The 14324-nt window shown below is 39.9% G+C and overlaps 1 long non-coding RNA gene across 1 annotated transcript; it reads left to right on the forward strand.

The window, feature by feature from the left end:
* Window positions 1–2519: 2519 nt before the first annotated feature.
* Window positions 2520–13968, forward strand: LOC125329628. Its single transcript, XR_007205223.1, has 3 exons — window positions 2520–2776; window positions 8026–8095; window positions 13166–13968. It is a non-coding gene; the product is annotated as an uncharacterized LOC125329628 (long non-coding RNA).
* Window positions 13969–14324: the final 356 nt, after the last annotated feature.

Below are 14324 nucleotides of genomic sequence, written 5' to 3' on the forward strand. Positions count from 1 at the left end.
TTCTCTTGGTTGTCTGGGGAGTTAGTATAGCCATAAATAAGCATGGTTAATATAAGTATTAATATATGGGATATGATATTTTTAATTATAGGGTGGTAAATTATCAAAACTGACAGCAGTTTAAAAAATATTTGGACTTTCCATAATTTTAAATGATATCTTACTTTATTTTTGTACTATAGTGAAGTGTAAAAATACTAGAATCAGCTATAATTTATTTTTATTTCTCATGCAGTGATAGAGTTCTGTAGATCTTCATCTAAATCCAAAGCCATTTATTAAATTATAAAAAAGATGTCTTTTGATATCACTAAAATCAAGCCTTGCAACTTTGGTTCCCCCACTCTTTAAAGATCAATTGTATGCTTAGTTTTAGATGCTATAACGTAATAACATCTAATTCTAGTGGCCTCTTGTTCAGTAGGCTGTGATTTACCAATATCAGTACCACTGTTAAAGTTTTACAGTCAGAGAAACTGGCAAAGGAGATTACCACAAATAGCAGACCCCTTGTCTGGGATTAGAATTAGATTCTACCCTTGTCTGAGTAGAATCCTTGTCTATCCTTTACTGTAAATATCATCTTAATTCTGGGAATTAAGTATTGAAAATTATCTCTTAAACTTGTCATTGGTGGCTTAAAAACAGCCTATAAAACAACAACTGTGCTTCCATCAAACATTCCATGACAGAGAAAATGGCAGCTCTTGCAAATATAACTTCATTTGCCTGAATACCATCTAAGTCTTCAATTTCTCCTGGGTGCTTTCAGATACAAATCAAGGAATACAGCTCTTGTTATTCAGCCCTAAGATTGATGTTTAAAGCAGAGAGAGAAGAAGGAATTCTGTATTTTAAATATTTTCACTTGTGTGGCATCTACACACACATGCTGTAATAAAGGGGGCCTTGCAGGGGCCTGTCCCAGTTAGAAATGACCCAAAGAAACCAAGGTGGCACAGTCCTTTGCAGAAAGAAGTCTTCAAGTCCTGAGAATAGAGATTGTGCTAAAGTGGAGAGAGAGAGAGAGAGACTCTCACTCTTCCCAGTTGCACTGCAGGTTGCAAACAATTTATTGGAAAAATGCTTTTTCAAAAAGATTTGTTCTCATCCATTTATACCTTTTATCTGCTTTCATTTAGCCTTTCACATACTATGTTGGCTCCCTAAAGACATTGCTGCTTCTTTCTCCTCTGCTGTGCTTTTGTCACTGCTATTTCCTGGTGCAATAGTCAGCAATTGACAGCTCTGCTTCTATTAACAGTTTTGAGACTGCTTCTCCTTATCTTCAGCTAATTATGAAATTGTCCTGGCTTTTCAATGAAGAGATTAGTTTGTTGGGATATCTGCAAAACCAGCTAAGAACAAGGTGGAATCATTGCTGTGTGAGATGCAGCCTGTCTGCACAACAACAATTTGCCAGCCACTTGGAAAAAATACTATTTAACAGTGTTAATAAGACTGAGACTGAAGAGACTGAAAACTATCCTATTGCTCTTTCAGAAGGTTTTCCTGCACCTCTTGATGTAAAACTGCTTGAGCTAGAGATGGTCACAGTCTTTAAGTTCATCACACCTCTTGACTTAGTTGAATTATTGTTAATTGCTGAGGTATTTGTTGGCTGATTCTTGGGCTGTTCACTGCTTTCAGATCTTTAAAAAAAATTAATGATTCCATCTGGAAAAAAAAAAAAAACAAACCAAAAACAAACCAGTCAAGATGTTTGGCTGATATTTGACTGTATGACTGCAGTCCTAAACTTCTGAAAAAGGAAATTGCGTTCTTGCCCTTGACCTTTCACATTAACATTTATAGCTCTTGTTGCATTATTTTGACTCTCTGACAGTTTGAGTGTGTTTGCAAGGGATGTAATTCTTCCTGTGTTAATGGCTCTCGTTTGCACCTGAAAGATTATGTGTAAACATGCAAGGGGCAGATGGCCTGAACTTCTTCCAATAACTCAAGCCTTTTTCCATAACTTAAGTGACTTCACGAAGAAATCTGAACTCTTAGATTGCTGCCAGGGTGATTCTGAAGAAGGTATCTGAACTAGCTGGTAAAACTTTCAGAAAACCATTTGTTACTGCCAAGTGTTTTCAGTTCCCTGTTGCACCATCTGCTGGAAAATAGCTTTGGCTTGCTGGTCCCATTCCTCTCCTCCCTCCTCCCCCTGCTTTTTTTTTTTTTATTCTTTCCAGGAAATATTTGGAGAATCTGCTTAGGGAAGCATATTGAAAAGGGGAAAATATTGGACTTGCATATAGGTAGTAGACATTATAAACTGAGCCATGATGAGATAGAAGAAGCTGCCATATTCCCTGTAAATAGTATGACTACTTTATCTTAGTTCAAAAGGAAGAATGTATAGCTAAACAAAGAAGTAGTTTCATGTAAATGTTGGTTATATGTATATATCTAGTCTCAAACAATTATTGGCTTTGATTACTTGATTTTATGCTACGATTTCCTGTGGAAAGGAGCACTGTAACCTTTAAGGAGGAAATCTGGTATAGCTGAGGTATATTCCAGCCTACTCTTACAAGTGTCAGTGAAGAAACATTGGTGGCAAATTCTTCTGTCAAGAAACTATTATGTTAGAAGGCTGCAACAAGGATGGAGCAGGGAAAAGACAAGGAGGTGAAAGTGATCAGGGGTATTAGTCATGCAGGCGTCTGCTTTGTCTGAGATTCTGTAGGACTGTTACTCAAATGAATCAGCCAGAAAAGGATGACTGGTGTGGTGACTGCGGACAAGCATGAGGTAGTTTGACTGAAAGGTAAGTATTGATAACATACATTTTTATGTCATGTTCTTCATGCAGAGATTCCTGTTGTGATCTCACAGACTGCACTTTGGAGAATTCACTACAATTGCAATTAAGATGGACTACTGGAAAGGAAAATACTTAACAGGAAAAAGCCCAACAAGGAAATGAAATATTTCTGTTAAATAAATACAGGGAAGGAGAGGGAGTAAATGTTTAATCAAAGCAATAGAAAAAGCATTCTTGTGAGTCAATCATAATATGACAAGTAAAGGAAGAGGAAAGAGTAACAGTAACTATGGGAAATGAAAAAACAAGACTTAGCAGAAATGATGAGGGAACAGGGGATTTTTTTCCTTCGTGTTTGAATAATTTTTTTTTTTTCTGGACCAATTAGTATTGTACATACTGAACATAAAAAACATTATCAAGTCAGCTCAGAGATTACATTTCATAACTAGTACTCTCCTGCCTACTTGCCTGTCACGCAGATTCCTGGTTTTTTTCCATTTAGGAATGAATACTAGTGATCTTTCAGGCTTTTAGAAGTGTATGTTTTTGACAAGCTATTGACAATTGTTTTCTATTTCTGCTATGCTCTTCTTATACAAATGTCAAAACCAGCATTGAGAAAATATGATAGTTAAATGATCACAGCTAAAAGGGTCTCACTTATGAAGAGTATCCTAGAGAAGACGGAGAAATTCTGAGGAGCTGTGCAGGGGTGTTCTGCACTGAATAGACACTGAGCTGGTGGAAATGTCTTAAATAGCTAATCAGATGCTAAGAGCTCTGAATTTGAGAGGAGAATCTCTAAGGTAGAAGCAAATATTTGTGAGCTCTCAGGATCCCTGATTTGATTTGCAAATGTCAGAAGTGTTACCTGCATACAGTAACGCTGAGTCCTTTATCCCGGTTGGGGTTTCCCCAGTGCACAGAGGCCCCCTGAGCTACTGGACTGTGTAAGAACAGGGAACAGTGATGGTGCAGGAGGGTCATGAAATCTTTTTGTGTGACATGACTTTCCTGTCCTGTGTCCACTGTCTAGAGACTGTGACCAAATGGGCCAAGACAGCATCAGAAAATAAAGCTTTCTCTGTCAACTGAACTTTAGTTTTAGAGGTAAACTAAATTTAATTAAATAAAACTGAATTTAAACTTAATTCCTCTGGTTACTGGTTCTGTAATGAGTAATGCCATCTTTATTAGCTGCTCCTCTTCATTACAGATATTACTAGTATCTGTGTTACTAATTTTTTGTGTATTCATTTAAAAAATTCATAAAATTTAAGATGTCAAATGTACCTGTTTCTTTTAACCCTCAGAGTACACAGTATGGTTTTAATAGAATTAGAGGTATGAATTTTCAAGGGTGTACATCCATGACCTTAGGAAGGCAGGAAGACTTATAGACAAAAGGAAAAATCAGGCCTGGGCAAGGAAAAGAGAAAATAAAGGAAAACACAGAAAGCTTTTGTAGCATGTAAGTCATTAAGAGTGACTCAGCAGTAAAGGTAGAAGGATTAATTCTGAATAAAATAAAAGGGGGAAATCTAGGAGGAAAATCATACTGCTCACTAAATTTTGTGTAAGGCCCTAGAGACAGTTTAATATTTCTTAGTGTAATTTGAAAAGAAAAAAGAAACCAAGTTTTTCTGACTGGAGGTGGTGGGAAGTACTCTGTGTCCACAGTGCAAGAGATATTTAACACATAATGTAAAGACTACAGAATAGAGGGCAGCAGGGCACTGGAGTTATATTCTCTGCTACTGACATATACTGTAACCTTGAAAGATTCTTGATCCCTTCAGTGTCTGAATTTCTTACTATAAAGCAGGTGCAAATTAGACATTTTGTCTTCTAGAAGCTGTGTCACGAGTATTAGTTCATAAATATTTGAGAATCATAGCTGAAAGAAACAACTGGTGTGACACTTGATGCATAAACTTTGTGCTGTTAGAGAAAACTTAATTAGACCTAACACCTATATCTAGGAAAGGTTATATTGAGACATCACACACACCTGTGGAGAGAGGAAATTTTCCCTAATAAATCTCATATGAATGTGTTCTTAGAGGAGGAAGTTCTTCAGGCAGCGATAGAAGCGTGAAATTAGTTTTAGGATGCTATTTTTTAAGAACAAAGTATATTGGAGGAATATGAAGGCTTTGCCTACTTTGGTTGTTAAGAAAAGGGTTATGCTGAGGAGTAAGAGGAAGAATTTTCTCATGGGAAATTATGGACAGGAAGGGAGGTATCAAGAACAAGCCATGATTTCTGATGATAGATGCTGTTTGAAAAGGAACCTTATTGGGGGTGCTGCTTTAGATAGTTTCCCAAAGGAAATGGTTTGTTTTCTGACAGAAACAAACCTGTTAGGCCTCAGTGGCCCTTAGCTCAGGGTAAGAGTGTGTGGTTCTCTCTCTCACCCTGTTAAGTAAAGCTAATGGCAATTAGTCTTCTCTTGTGCCCTGAATTTGTAGGAAATTGTTCTAGATTGGTACTGAAGACTCTGCTTCCAGATTTTCAGGTGAATGTATTAATATTGAAGGAATAAAGCAGGTTTTCATCTTGCTAATTGTGTATTTGGATGTCTGTGCATGTATATTAAACAGAAAATTAGTTCCTGCCATTGATATTGTCAGGTGTGTCTGGTGAGTGTTGGTGTGTGCTTTTGTGCCTGCTAGAAAAGCTCCTGTGTCATGAGACCCTGAGGGCTTAACACTGGAGATAATCACTCTTCAGCTTCCTACACTGCACTCAGAAATCCAGTCTGTCAGTGAAAGGTAGCAGCATGAATATCAACGTTCCTCAGTAGACTAAATCTGGTAAACAACTCTTTGAGAATTTTTAGGTCTCAAACCATACTGTGTATTCAAGGGCTCATGGAGGTGATTTCCTTGCTGTCCCCACCTTCTGCCATCCACACCCTCCTGGGCAAGGGACATAATGCACACAAACTTTAAGGTGTTCTGGAGGCTCTTGGTCACCTCTAGCTTTTGTACTTCTGATGCACTGTAAAAATGGAGGCTGGAGACATGGCTCGGGTTTAGAAGCTAAACAAGCTTGGAGGCAGGTATAGCTTCTGACAAAATACCTGCTGTTTGTCCAGCTATTTTGCATTTTTCTTCTCCATTTAAGACAAGCAGCAGCTTCCTCTTCAATCCCCAATCCTGTTGTATGTGGCTGTCAGGTAATTCACCCATTAGCACTAGAAAAAAAAACCATTTTCTCTGTTTCTTTCAGAGAGGGAGAGAATTTGGCTTGAAGTTGGTATCTGTGCAGACACAGAAAAATTGTATGATTATTTGTGATTTACTATATCCTGATGCTTAGGAATTTCTGTTTTATAAATGTACCTGGAAAGTTTTCCAACATCTTTTGATGAACACTTAGCAAGAATTAACAATGCTCTGAAATGTTCAGATTTCTACTGTGAATTCTACAGAGGCATTTCTCCTTAGAGTAACTGCTTTGCAGAACCGACCCCATTGCTGGATTTTTTCCTTCTCTGGACGATCTTTTTAATTTATAAGAGTACAGATATTTTTAGGTTTGAATTTATTTTGTAAAAATCTCAACCTGTTCAGTTTTTCAGTTCATTAGTACTAATTAGAACTCATTGTGAATTGTTATTGCACTTTTATGTTGCCATACAAATTATTAAACCTCTACAGAATCACTCAACTGTACCCTAATAGAAAAACTCAGCAGCAGTGCATGTAAAATTAATATATTATCAATCAGCTAGGAGTGGAACTGGGAGGTAATGGTTTTATTTTACTTGTGTACCTGTTTCCAGTCTAAAGCTACTAAAACAAAACCTATGCAGGAATTAGTTAAGTATGTATAGGCTCACTCCTAGGACCTTATGCAGCTCAGCACTCACTTTATGCACAGAGTGACTTCAGCTGTGCTTTTGTTCAATATATTTTTGTCTTCAAATATCCCAGCCTTTACTCTTGTGCCACAGGGTCCCTGTGGCTTCACTGCTTCAAACTCAGTGCATGTAATTTAAATATGTATTATGTATTCATGGATGACCTTGTAAAATTTGTCATAGAAGGAGAAATAGGATCCTAGGAATTATTTCTTATGCGTGGTTCAGGTCTTGATTAGTATTTACTGTCCAAAATAGTCAAATCAATCTTAAAATTATTGTTAATTGCTAGAGTTAACACCCCCCCACCTACTCAGTTATTTCTACTAAACTTAGGATTTTTCTGCAGATATTTATCTCTTCTGTTAGATTTTTTTTTTTTTTTTTTTTCAGAAAATATGTAGTCTTGAAAATGCATCTTCCAATTTTGTAGCACTGATCTATAGAAAATACTTAGTTTCCACTACAGGAAAATCACCTTACAGTTTTGACTTGTACAGTATTAAGCAGTAATTTTTTAGAGTTACTTTGCCTGGTGATACTGTGAAGGATTTATTGTTCTGCATGTGAATTAGGGCAGATAAGAAACCTTGGGTTGGACAATTCACTTCCAGTCAAGAAGCATATAAAACTTGCTAATTCCTTGCCTCCTTTAGTGGTTTTGTTTATTTTTTGCATACAACTTGGTAAGAACTGCTATAAGTAATGTATCAAGCATAGAAATGCTATGTAGGGTTTTATTATTTAGGCCTTATTTTTAATCTGGGACTTTTATTTGGAAAGGGGAAAAATGTTTATATGCCAAGGATTTCAAGACTGGTTGGCCTAAATCCTGTACAAAATCATACTCTCACAGGGCTGAATTCTCTGCATTGTGCTGAAGGAGTTTGAAGTACTCTGGTTCTGCCCCTCCACTTGAGGGGTATACAACTGTAGGAAGTGCCTGTGCATGTCTGCTCATGTGTGTGGTGTGTATTTGATGCTTCTAGTAAGGCAGACAGAAAATCTTACGGAGCGTAATCCCTCTGCAGTCAAGGCACATTATGATCTCTCATCTTACACATGGCATGTGATTATTCTGAAATCCTTGTCCAAATATCTGATACTACATATTTGTACTAAGCCATGAAACTTGAAGTTGACTTGTATTGTTCCAGTTTTTATGACATTTTGGGTACTTTTACTATTTTTAATTTTGAAGGTATTGTCATAGGGCAAGTGAATGAGTATTTGTCTAATATTAAGAGGTTTTTTGGACCTTGAGAAATGGCAACAGTTGCTGGCTAATATAAAAAAAAACATTAAAAAAACTATATAGAGGCCAGACTTGCAAAATATTGAAAGGTTATGAATTGATCTATGTCTCTTCCTGCTGTTTTAGGTACTTTCTCCCCCTCTTCTTTTCAAGAAACACTCAAAGGACTGGAACAGTACGCCTCTTTTTATGGAAGGTGTGTGTTTCCTTCTTCAGTTTTTGATTTAGCATGCTAACTTACTGAAGCCAAGTACAAGTCTTAATATAGTAGAAGGGGCACAATATGGTGGCTTTTTCCCACTATCTATCCCCCAAAACCTCAACAAATACACTTTTTGAAAAACCTGGTGCCAATGTAAATCTGAAAATTATGCTGAATCCTTCTTGTTTCCCTCAGTGTCACCACCAGTAAAGAAGCTGGGAGTACGGAAATAGATAATCTTTGTGATTCCAGTAACATCCACGGGAAGTTCTCCATTCTGGGCTCTGTCATTATTAAGTGGCTGGAACTTAACAAAGCATTTGATCAGGGAATTCAGCTCACGTTCCTGTATATGTTAATTTTGCAGAATGTGAAATAGGAAAGCACATTGGACATCTATTGTAGTCCATTAAGAAAGCTTTTTTGCACTTAAAATTACACTTGAAGATGTTTTCGAATAGTAAGCTGATATTATAATATGATTTCTCTGTTGAGTAGACTTGTCCTTTAAATGGAAAAGGAAATTTTGTTCCAAAGTTGCTGAAAATGCAGTAAAATACATTACAGGATTTTGTCATGTATGTGAGAAACCAGCATAGTAAACGTAACAAATTAAAAATTTCTTAAGAGAAATTTGGAGACAGAAGTTGCAGAATCCATTTTTGTGGTGAGTTGACCCTGGCTGGATGTCAGGTACCCACCAAAGCTGCTGTATCACTCCCCTCCTTAGCTGGATGGGGGAGAGAAAATACAATGAAAGGCTTCTGGGTTGATACAAGGACAGGGAGAGATCACTCTCTGATTACCAGGCAAAAGAGACTTGGGGAAATTTGTTTAATTTATTGCCAATCAAATCAGAGTATGATGATGAGAAATAAACCCAAATCTTAAAAGTACCTTGCCTCCCCACCCTTCCCTTCTTGGGCTCAACTTTACTCCATGTTTCCTCTACTGCCTCCTTTCCAGCAGTGCAGGTGGACAGGGAATGGGGGCCACAGCCAGTGCATTGTCTCTGCTACTCCTTCCTCCTCAGGGGAGGACTCCTCCCACTCTTCACCTGCTCCAGTGTGGGGTCCCTCCCATGAAAGACAGTCCTCCCATGAAAGACAGTCCTCCCTGAACTTCTCCAGTGTGGGTCCTTCCCACGGGCTGTAGTTCTTCACAAACTGCTCCAGTGTGAATCCCCATGTGGCAACAAGTCCTGCCAGCAAATCTGCTCCAGTGTGAGCTCTCTCTCTGTGGGGCCACAGGTCCAGCCAGGGTCCTGCCCCAGTGCTGGCTCTCCATAGGGTCACAGCCTCCTTCAGGCATCCACTTGCTCCAGCATGAGGTTCCTCCATAGCTTCAGGTGTATCTCTGTCCCTGTAGACATCCATGGGCTGCAGGGGCACAGCTGCCTCACCATGGGCTGCACCATGGGCTCCACCACAGGCTGCAGGGGAACCACCTCCTCCTCCTCCTTCTCTACTGACTTTGGGGTCTCACATATTCTCTACTCTCTCTGGCTGTTGTTCCAGCTGTACACTGACTTTCCTGCCTTCTTAAATATGTTATCCCAGAGGCATTACCACCATCACTTATGGGCTTGGCCTTGGTCAGTGCAGATCCATCTTGGAGCTGGCTGGCATTGGCTCCATAGGACATGGGGGAAGCTTCTGGCAGCTTTTCACAGCAGCCGCCCCTCTAGCCACCCCAAGACCAAAATCATATCATGCAACCTAATTAAATTTTGTCAGTGAGATATAGTGGTTGCTTTTTCTGGGACATCGGAGCTTACAGAATGGCATGACTCCTAACCTCCCTATTTGCAAGTATGACCCGTTGTACATCCAAATGATTCCACTGAGTGATAGAAAGCTAATAAAATGAGGGGACTAGAATCTCTGTAAAAGGTGAGTAGCATAGAAACTGATTGCACTGGTCAGTTCTGACCTGCAGGTTCAGCTGCATGTTTCCTGGTTACTACAAATTGAAAAAAGAATTTTTTTTCAAATCCAAATATCATCCCCCCCAAATAAAATAAACTGGCATTTCAGTCATCTGTTTGGCAGTGAGGAGAATGAACAACAAAATAGTAGACTTGCCACTCAAGGTGGAATTCCTTTGTGCCTGTTAAGGTTTTTGGTTAGTACCAAGGTAATGCTGTGTTGTTGGAAAGGGTGCTTGGAAATCATGTGCGATATGTGGCTCCCCACCTCCATTTCTGTTCTCTCTCCCTCCTGTGCCCCTGACCTAGTGGAAGAGGTTCCAGTTGCACTCAGCAAGAACATCCATTAAATGTGAAGTGAATATGTACAGAAATTGTCTCACCAAGCCATTTATTTGATTTCTTATGACACCTAAGGGCAGTTAACATGCCGACGGATTTGGGGGTGACAGGTGTGGGTCTCAAGTAATAGCAGTGAACTTCTTGAATTATGCTTTAATAAGCATCAAATTTCAATGTATATATAATATAATGCCTCGGAGGAGGGTTTGTTGAGTCTTGAGATGGAGCTGTAATTCTGTCGAAGCAGATGCAGGGAGCTGTGCTGCCTGTGTCAAGAGACTTCATTCTGTTGCTTCAGTCTTGTGGCGTGGTGTTGAGGTTTTAAGAGTTCTCCTGTGGTTGGTTTTTTTCTGTTAAAGGAATTTTCCCCATGCATGTTGCTAGGGGGACAAATTGCTTGGTACTTAAGAAAAACAAAAGAGCTAGCCATTGAGGTGGGGTGCATCTGGCTACGCTTTTGTTTCACCTGGGTGTGCGGTCAGTCGGTCCCGGTGTTTGGACAGAGAGAGAGGCTGCTTTCTTCGGCTGCTTTTCCTTCTGCTGGAGAAGCCCCGGGATTCCAAAGCTCTCCTTCCCTGCCCCGCTGGGAGCCGGGCTGTGGCCGCCCTGCCCCGCCGTCGCTTCGAGCCTTCGCTGCGTTGTAGCCGTGCTCGCCCTGCCTGCCCAGACCTCCGGGGGGTTCCCCGTTTGGATACACCTGGTCTGCCACCCGGGATTTGTGCGCATCCCTGCCGCTCCAGCCTGCCGTTCCAGCCTGCTGTTCCCGAGGGTCCAGCCGGACACCGGGATCAGCTGCCCAGGGGTTTGTGAAGCCTTTGTTCCATCCCTTCCCGGGATCCCAGGGCACCAGAGCCGCGGGTTTCCCGAGCTCGCTCCGGAGCGCCCCCTGCAGCCGGGGGGGAACCATCGCACCTGCCCTGCTCACCGGGAGCCGCCAGCGCCCCTGCCGGCTGCGAGCGGAACTGCACCCGAGGGGAAAGGGCCTGACAGCCGAGAAGGCCGGGACTGGGTTTGTGTTTGCTGTTACTGCCATGATTATTGCTGTTTGTTTGCCTTGTTATACACATATAGATATATAATAGTAAAGAACTGTTATTCCTATTTCCCACATCTTTGCCTAAAAGCCCCTTGATTTCAAAATTATAATAACTTGGAGGGAAGGGGGGGTCACATCTGCCATTCCAAGGGAAGCTCCTGCCTTCCTTAGCAGACATCTGTCTTTCAAACCAAGACACATGCTCTTGCCTCTCTCAGGAGATTTAGTACCTTTTTGCTCCCTGTCTAATATTAATTTAAATTGTCCATTCCTAAATGAAAGCCCAAACAGTTGATAGTCTTTGCATGTAACACCTGTTTTAATGTTATGCAGTAGGCTACTGGCAACTCTTCAGGGATGTATTTCTGTTGGAACAAACAGAAGAAAACAGGCTGCAAATCCTCACCTCTGTGAATACTCTTTTGCTTGATCCTTGTAGTGGATTCACAGTTGCACATCAAAGCAATTCAAATTTCAATATAAATCAAGGTGTGGTGGAACAAAGCATTTTGCAGGTGATACAGCTGCTATGTCATGCTGATGGTAGGCATGCCTTTAAGGGATTTCCTTTGGAAAAGTTTTAACAAGGTGGGACGAGGATCAGTGAAGGTTTAAAACAGGTTAGAGAACTCAGCAGTGAAATGGGGTCAGGAGGTACCAAAGAATTCAAGGTGAGAAGTGATATGGAAGCCAGGGATATTTGTTATCCCTGAATGTTGGAGGCAGGTTCCTTGTTTCCTGTTGCTGTCAGTGAAGGGCAGAGTCTGTCAAAAGAGTCTGTGGACTATGCTTTGCTATGAATTAATTCTGGTGTGCACCCTGCTTGGGAAGCAGTGCTTCTACAGGCATTGAATGCGGTATGAGAATCCAGTCTCCAGAAAATATTTGAGAGGAAATCTGCTTCTCTTTCTGCCACTCTTGAAACTGTGTGCTCAGTGAGGAGCTCTGAAATGCAAAAATGTTATCCTCTTTTGCCAACAGTAAAATCATCAGAAGTCCTAGAAAATAATTTTGAAGCAATAGCTTGTAATTTTTAGAGAATTTAATTTTAAAGATTTTTAAAAATAATAATATCATTAGCTAACATAGTAGCATTTTCTAGTGGGGTGCATCTTGGCTGTGAGGAGAGAAAAAGATGTTAATGGATTGTTGTGTGTTTGTTTAGCACTCCTCCCTTAGGCAGCATATGGATTTGTTTTGGTTTCTAACCCGTGTGCTTTTTATTCATTGTCTGGATGATCCCATGAAGCTGGAATCCCCAGCAACCCTGGCTCTGTTTTACTTCTGCTATCTGGGGCATAATGGATAATCTTTTTTTTTCCTTTTTACTCCTACTGTGTAAAATAGCAAGTGGAAGTTTTTCTGTCTTCAAGCTACTGTGCCCAGTTCCTAAGTTTGGCTTGCCAGAATCCCTATGCTTTTGGAGTCACAGCCTAATTTGAGCTAGATCAATGAAGAGATTATTAAATAACTGAGCTCTTCCATTTGAGAAGCTTCGCCTCTGAGGCGCTTTTTACTTTCACCTCTGACTTTAGCAACACTAAAACAATCAATATTGAATCAAAAAATACGGGCAGTGAGAAAATATTTCTCTTCTGGGGGAAGAATGATCTCAGTACTATGTGAGGCCTTTTTAGTGAACAGATAGAACATTCCCTGTGCAGATGCTCTTGCTCTGAGTGAGAATGAAACCTTCAGCTCTTACCCATCATTTAGCTCTTACCCACCATTTAATCTCATTGTTTCTTTTTTCTTACAGGTCTTCTTCTCCCACCAGTAATCTTCTTCCTCCAAATATCCCACCAGTGCAAGCCCAGTCCTCTTGCTGCAGCATCCAGCAAGAATTCTCTTCAAAGGATGAGAAGAAATTTCCCTCAACACTTTTTGTTCTTAATGTCTCCCTTCACATTAATATGTCTGTAGCAGACTGTACAAATCAGTATCACTGGTAACAGTTCCTATGGCTTGCTCTGCTCCACTACATTCTAACTGGTGCTCAAAATGAGTTGTCTTTCTAGTTAAGCCTTATCTCTGTTAATAAGATGGAATTTATTAAGTTCAAAAAACTCCCCACCCTTGATGATTGTAGCTACTTAAATTGTTTTGTTCCTGCATTAGTGATATCTGATAGTCGTAATTTTAATGTGTAGATAAAAAAGAATCCAACAAAGTGGTTTTAACTGTCACTGCCATTATTTCTTAGTTGTATTTAGAAAACAAGATGCATGCCTCCCTCATGATTCTGGTTTTAGTGCTTAATACATTTTTTAGGAAATGAAGACAGCTTACTGTAGCTAAATAAGATATTTTGTAGGCTGGTGTTTAGTTCTTTGACTGAGCCTTTCTCTGTACTAAAACAACACTGAAATGTAAGTATTGGGTTGAAGCTGCTGAGAACTGGAGTTTGTCAAATCTATTACTATTTGCAGTTGCATAAGTTCAGAGGAGCTGTGTTTGCTTACCTATAAAATTCTTCATCTCTCCTTTTTTAGCAAGGCTATTTAAAGATCTGTAGCATGACAAAATCTCCCTTCCCAATAACAATAAATATTCAGTAAGGAGCCGCTCTTTGTGTGTTCACCTTAACTGTAAGAGTTCTTTGTAGCACATAGCAATAAAACAAACAGCCTGACTTCCAACTTGCTAAAGGGCACTGTGAGGAAAGGAAGCAAAACCACACTTCTAAATGAAAACCAGTTAGCTGTAACAATCTTGTTGATGGGTTCAGTATTAGTCCTGATGTCAGCTGCAGAATGCACTTTCTGCCCTGAGCCTCCTTGCAGGCCTGGTTAACCTTTACTTGCTGTGCAGCAGACACTTCAGGAAAGTTACTAGAAAAACAGCTTACAAAATATTTGTAATTTGGACTTTTATAGCAGTGTGTGTACAGAAATTCCATATGATTCCCATTGCTTGTG

Source organism: Corvus hawaiiensis, chromosome 8 (assembly GCF_020740725.1).
Source record: "Corvus hawaiiensis isolate bCorHaw1 chromosome 8, bCorHaw1.pri.cur, whole genome shotgun sequence".
Classification (NCBI taxonomy): Eukaryota; Metazoa; Chordata; class Aves; order Passeriformes; family Corvidae; genus Corvus; species Corvus hawaiiensis.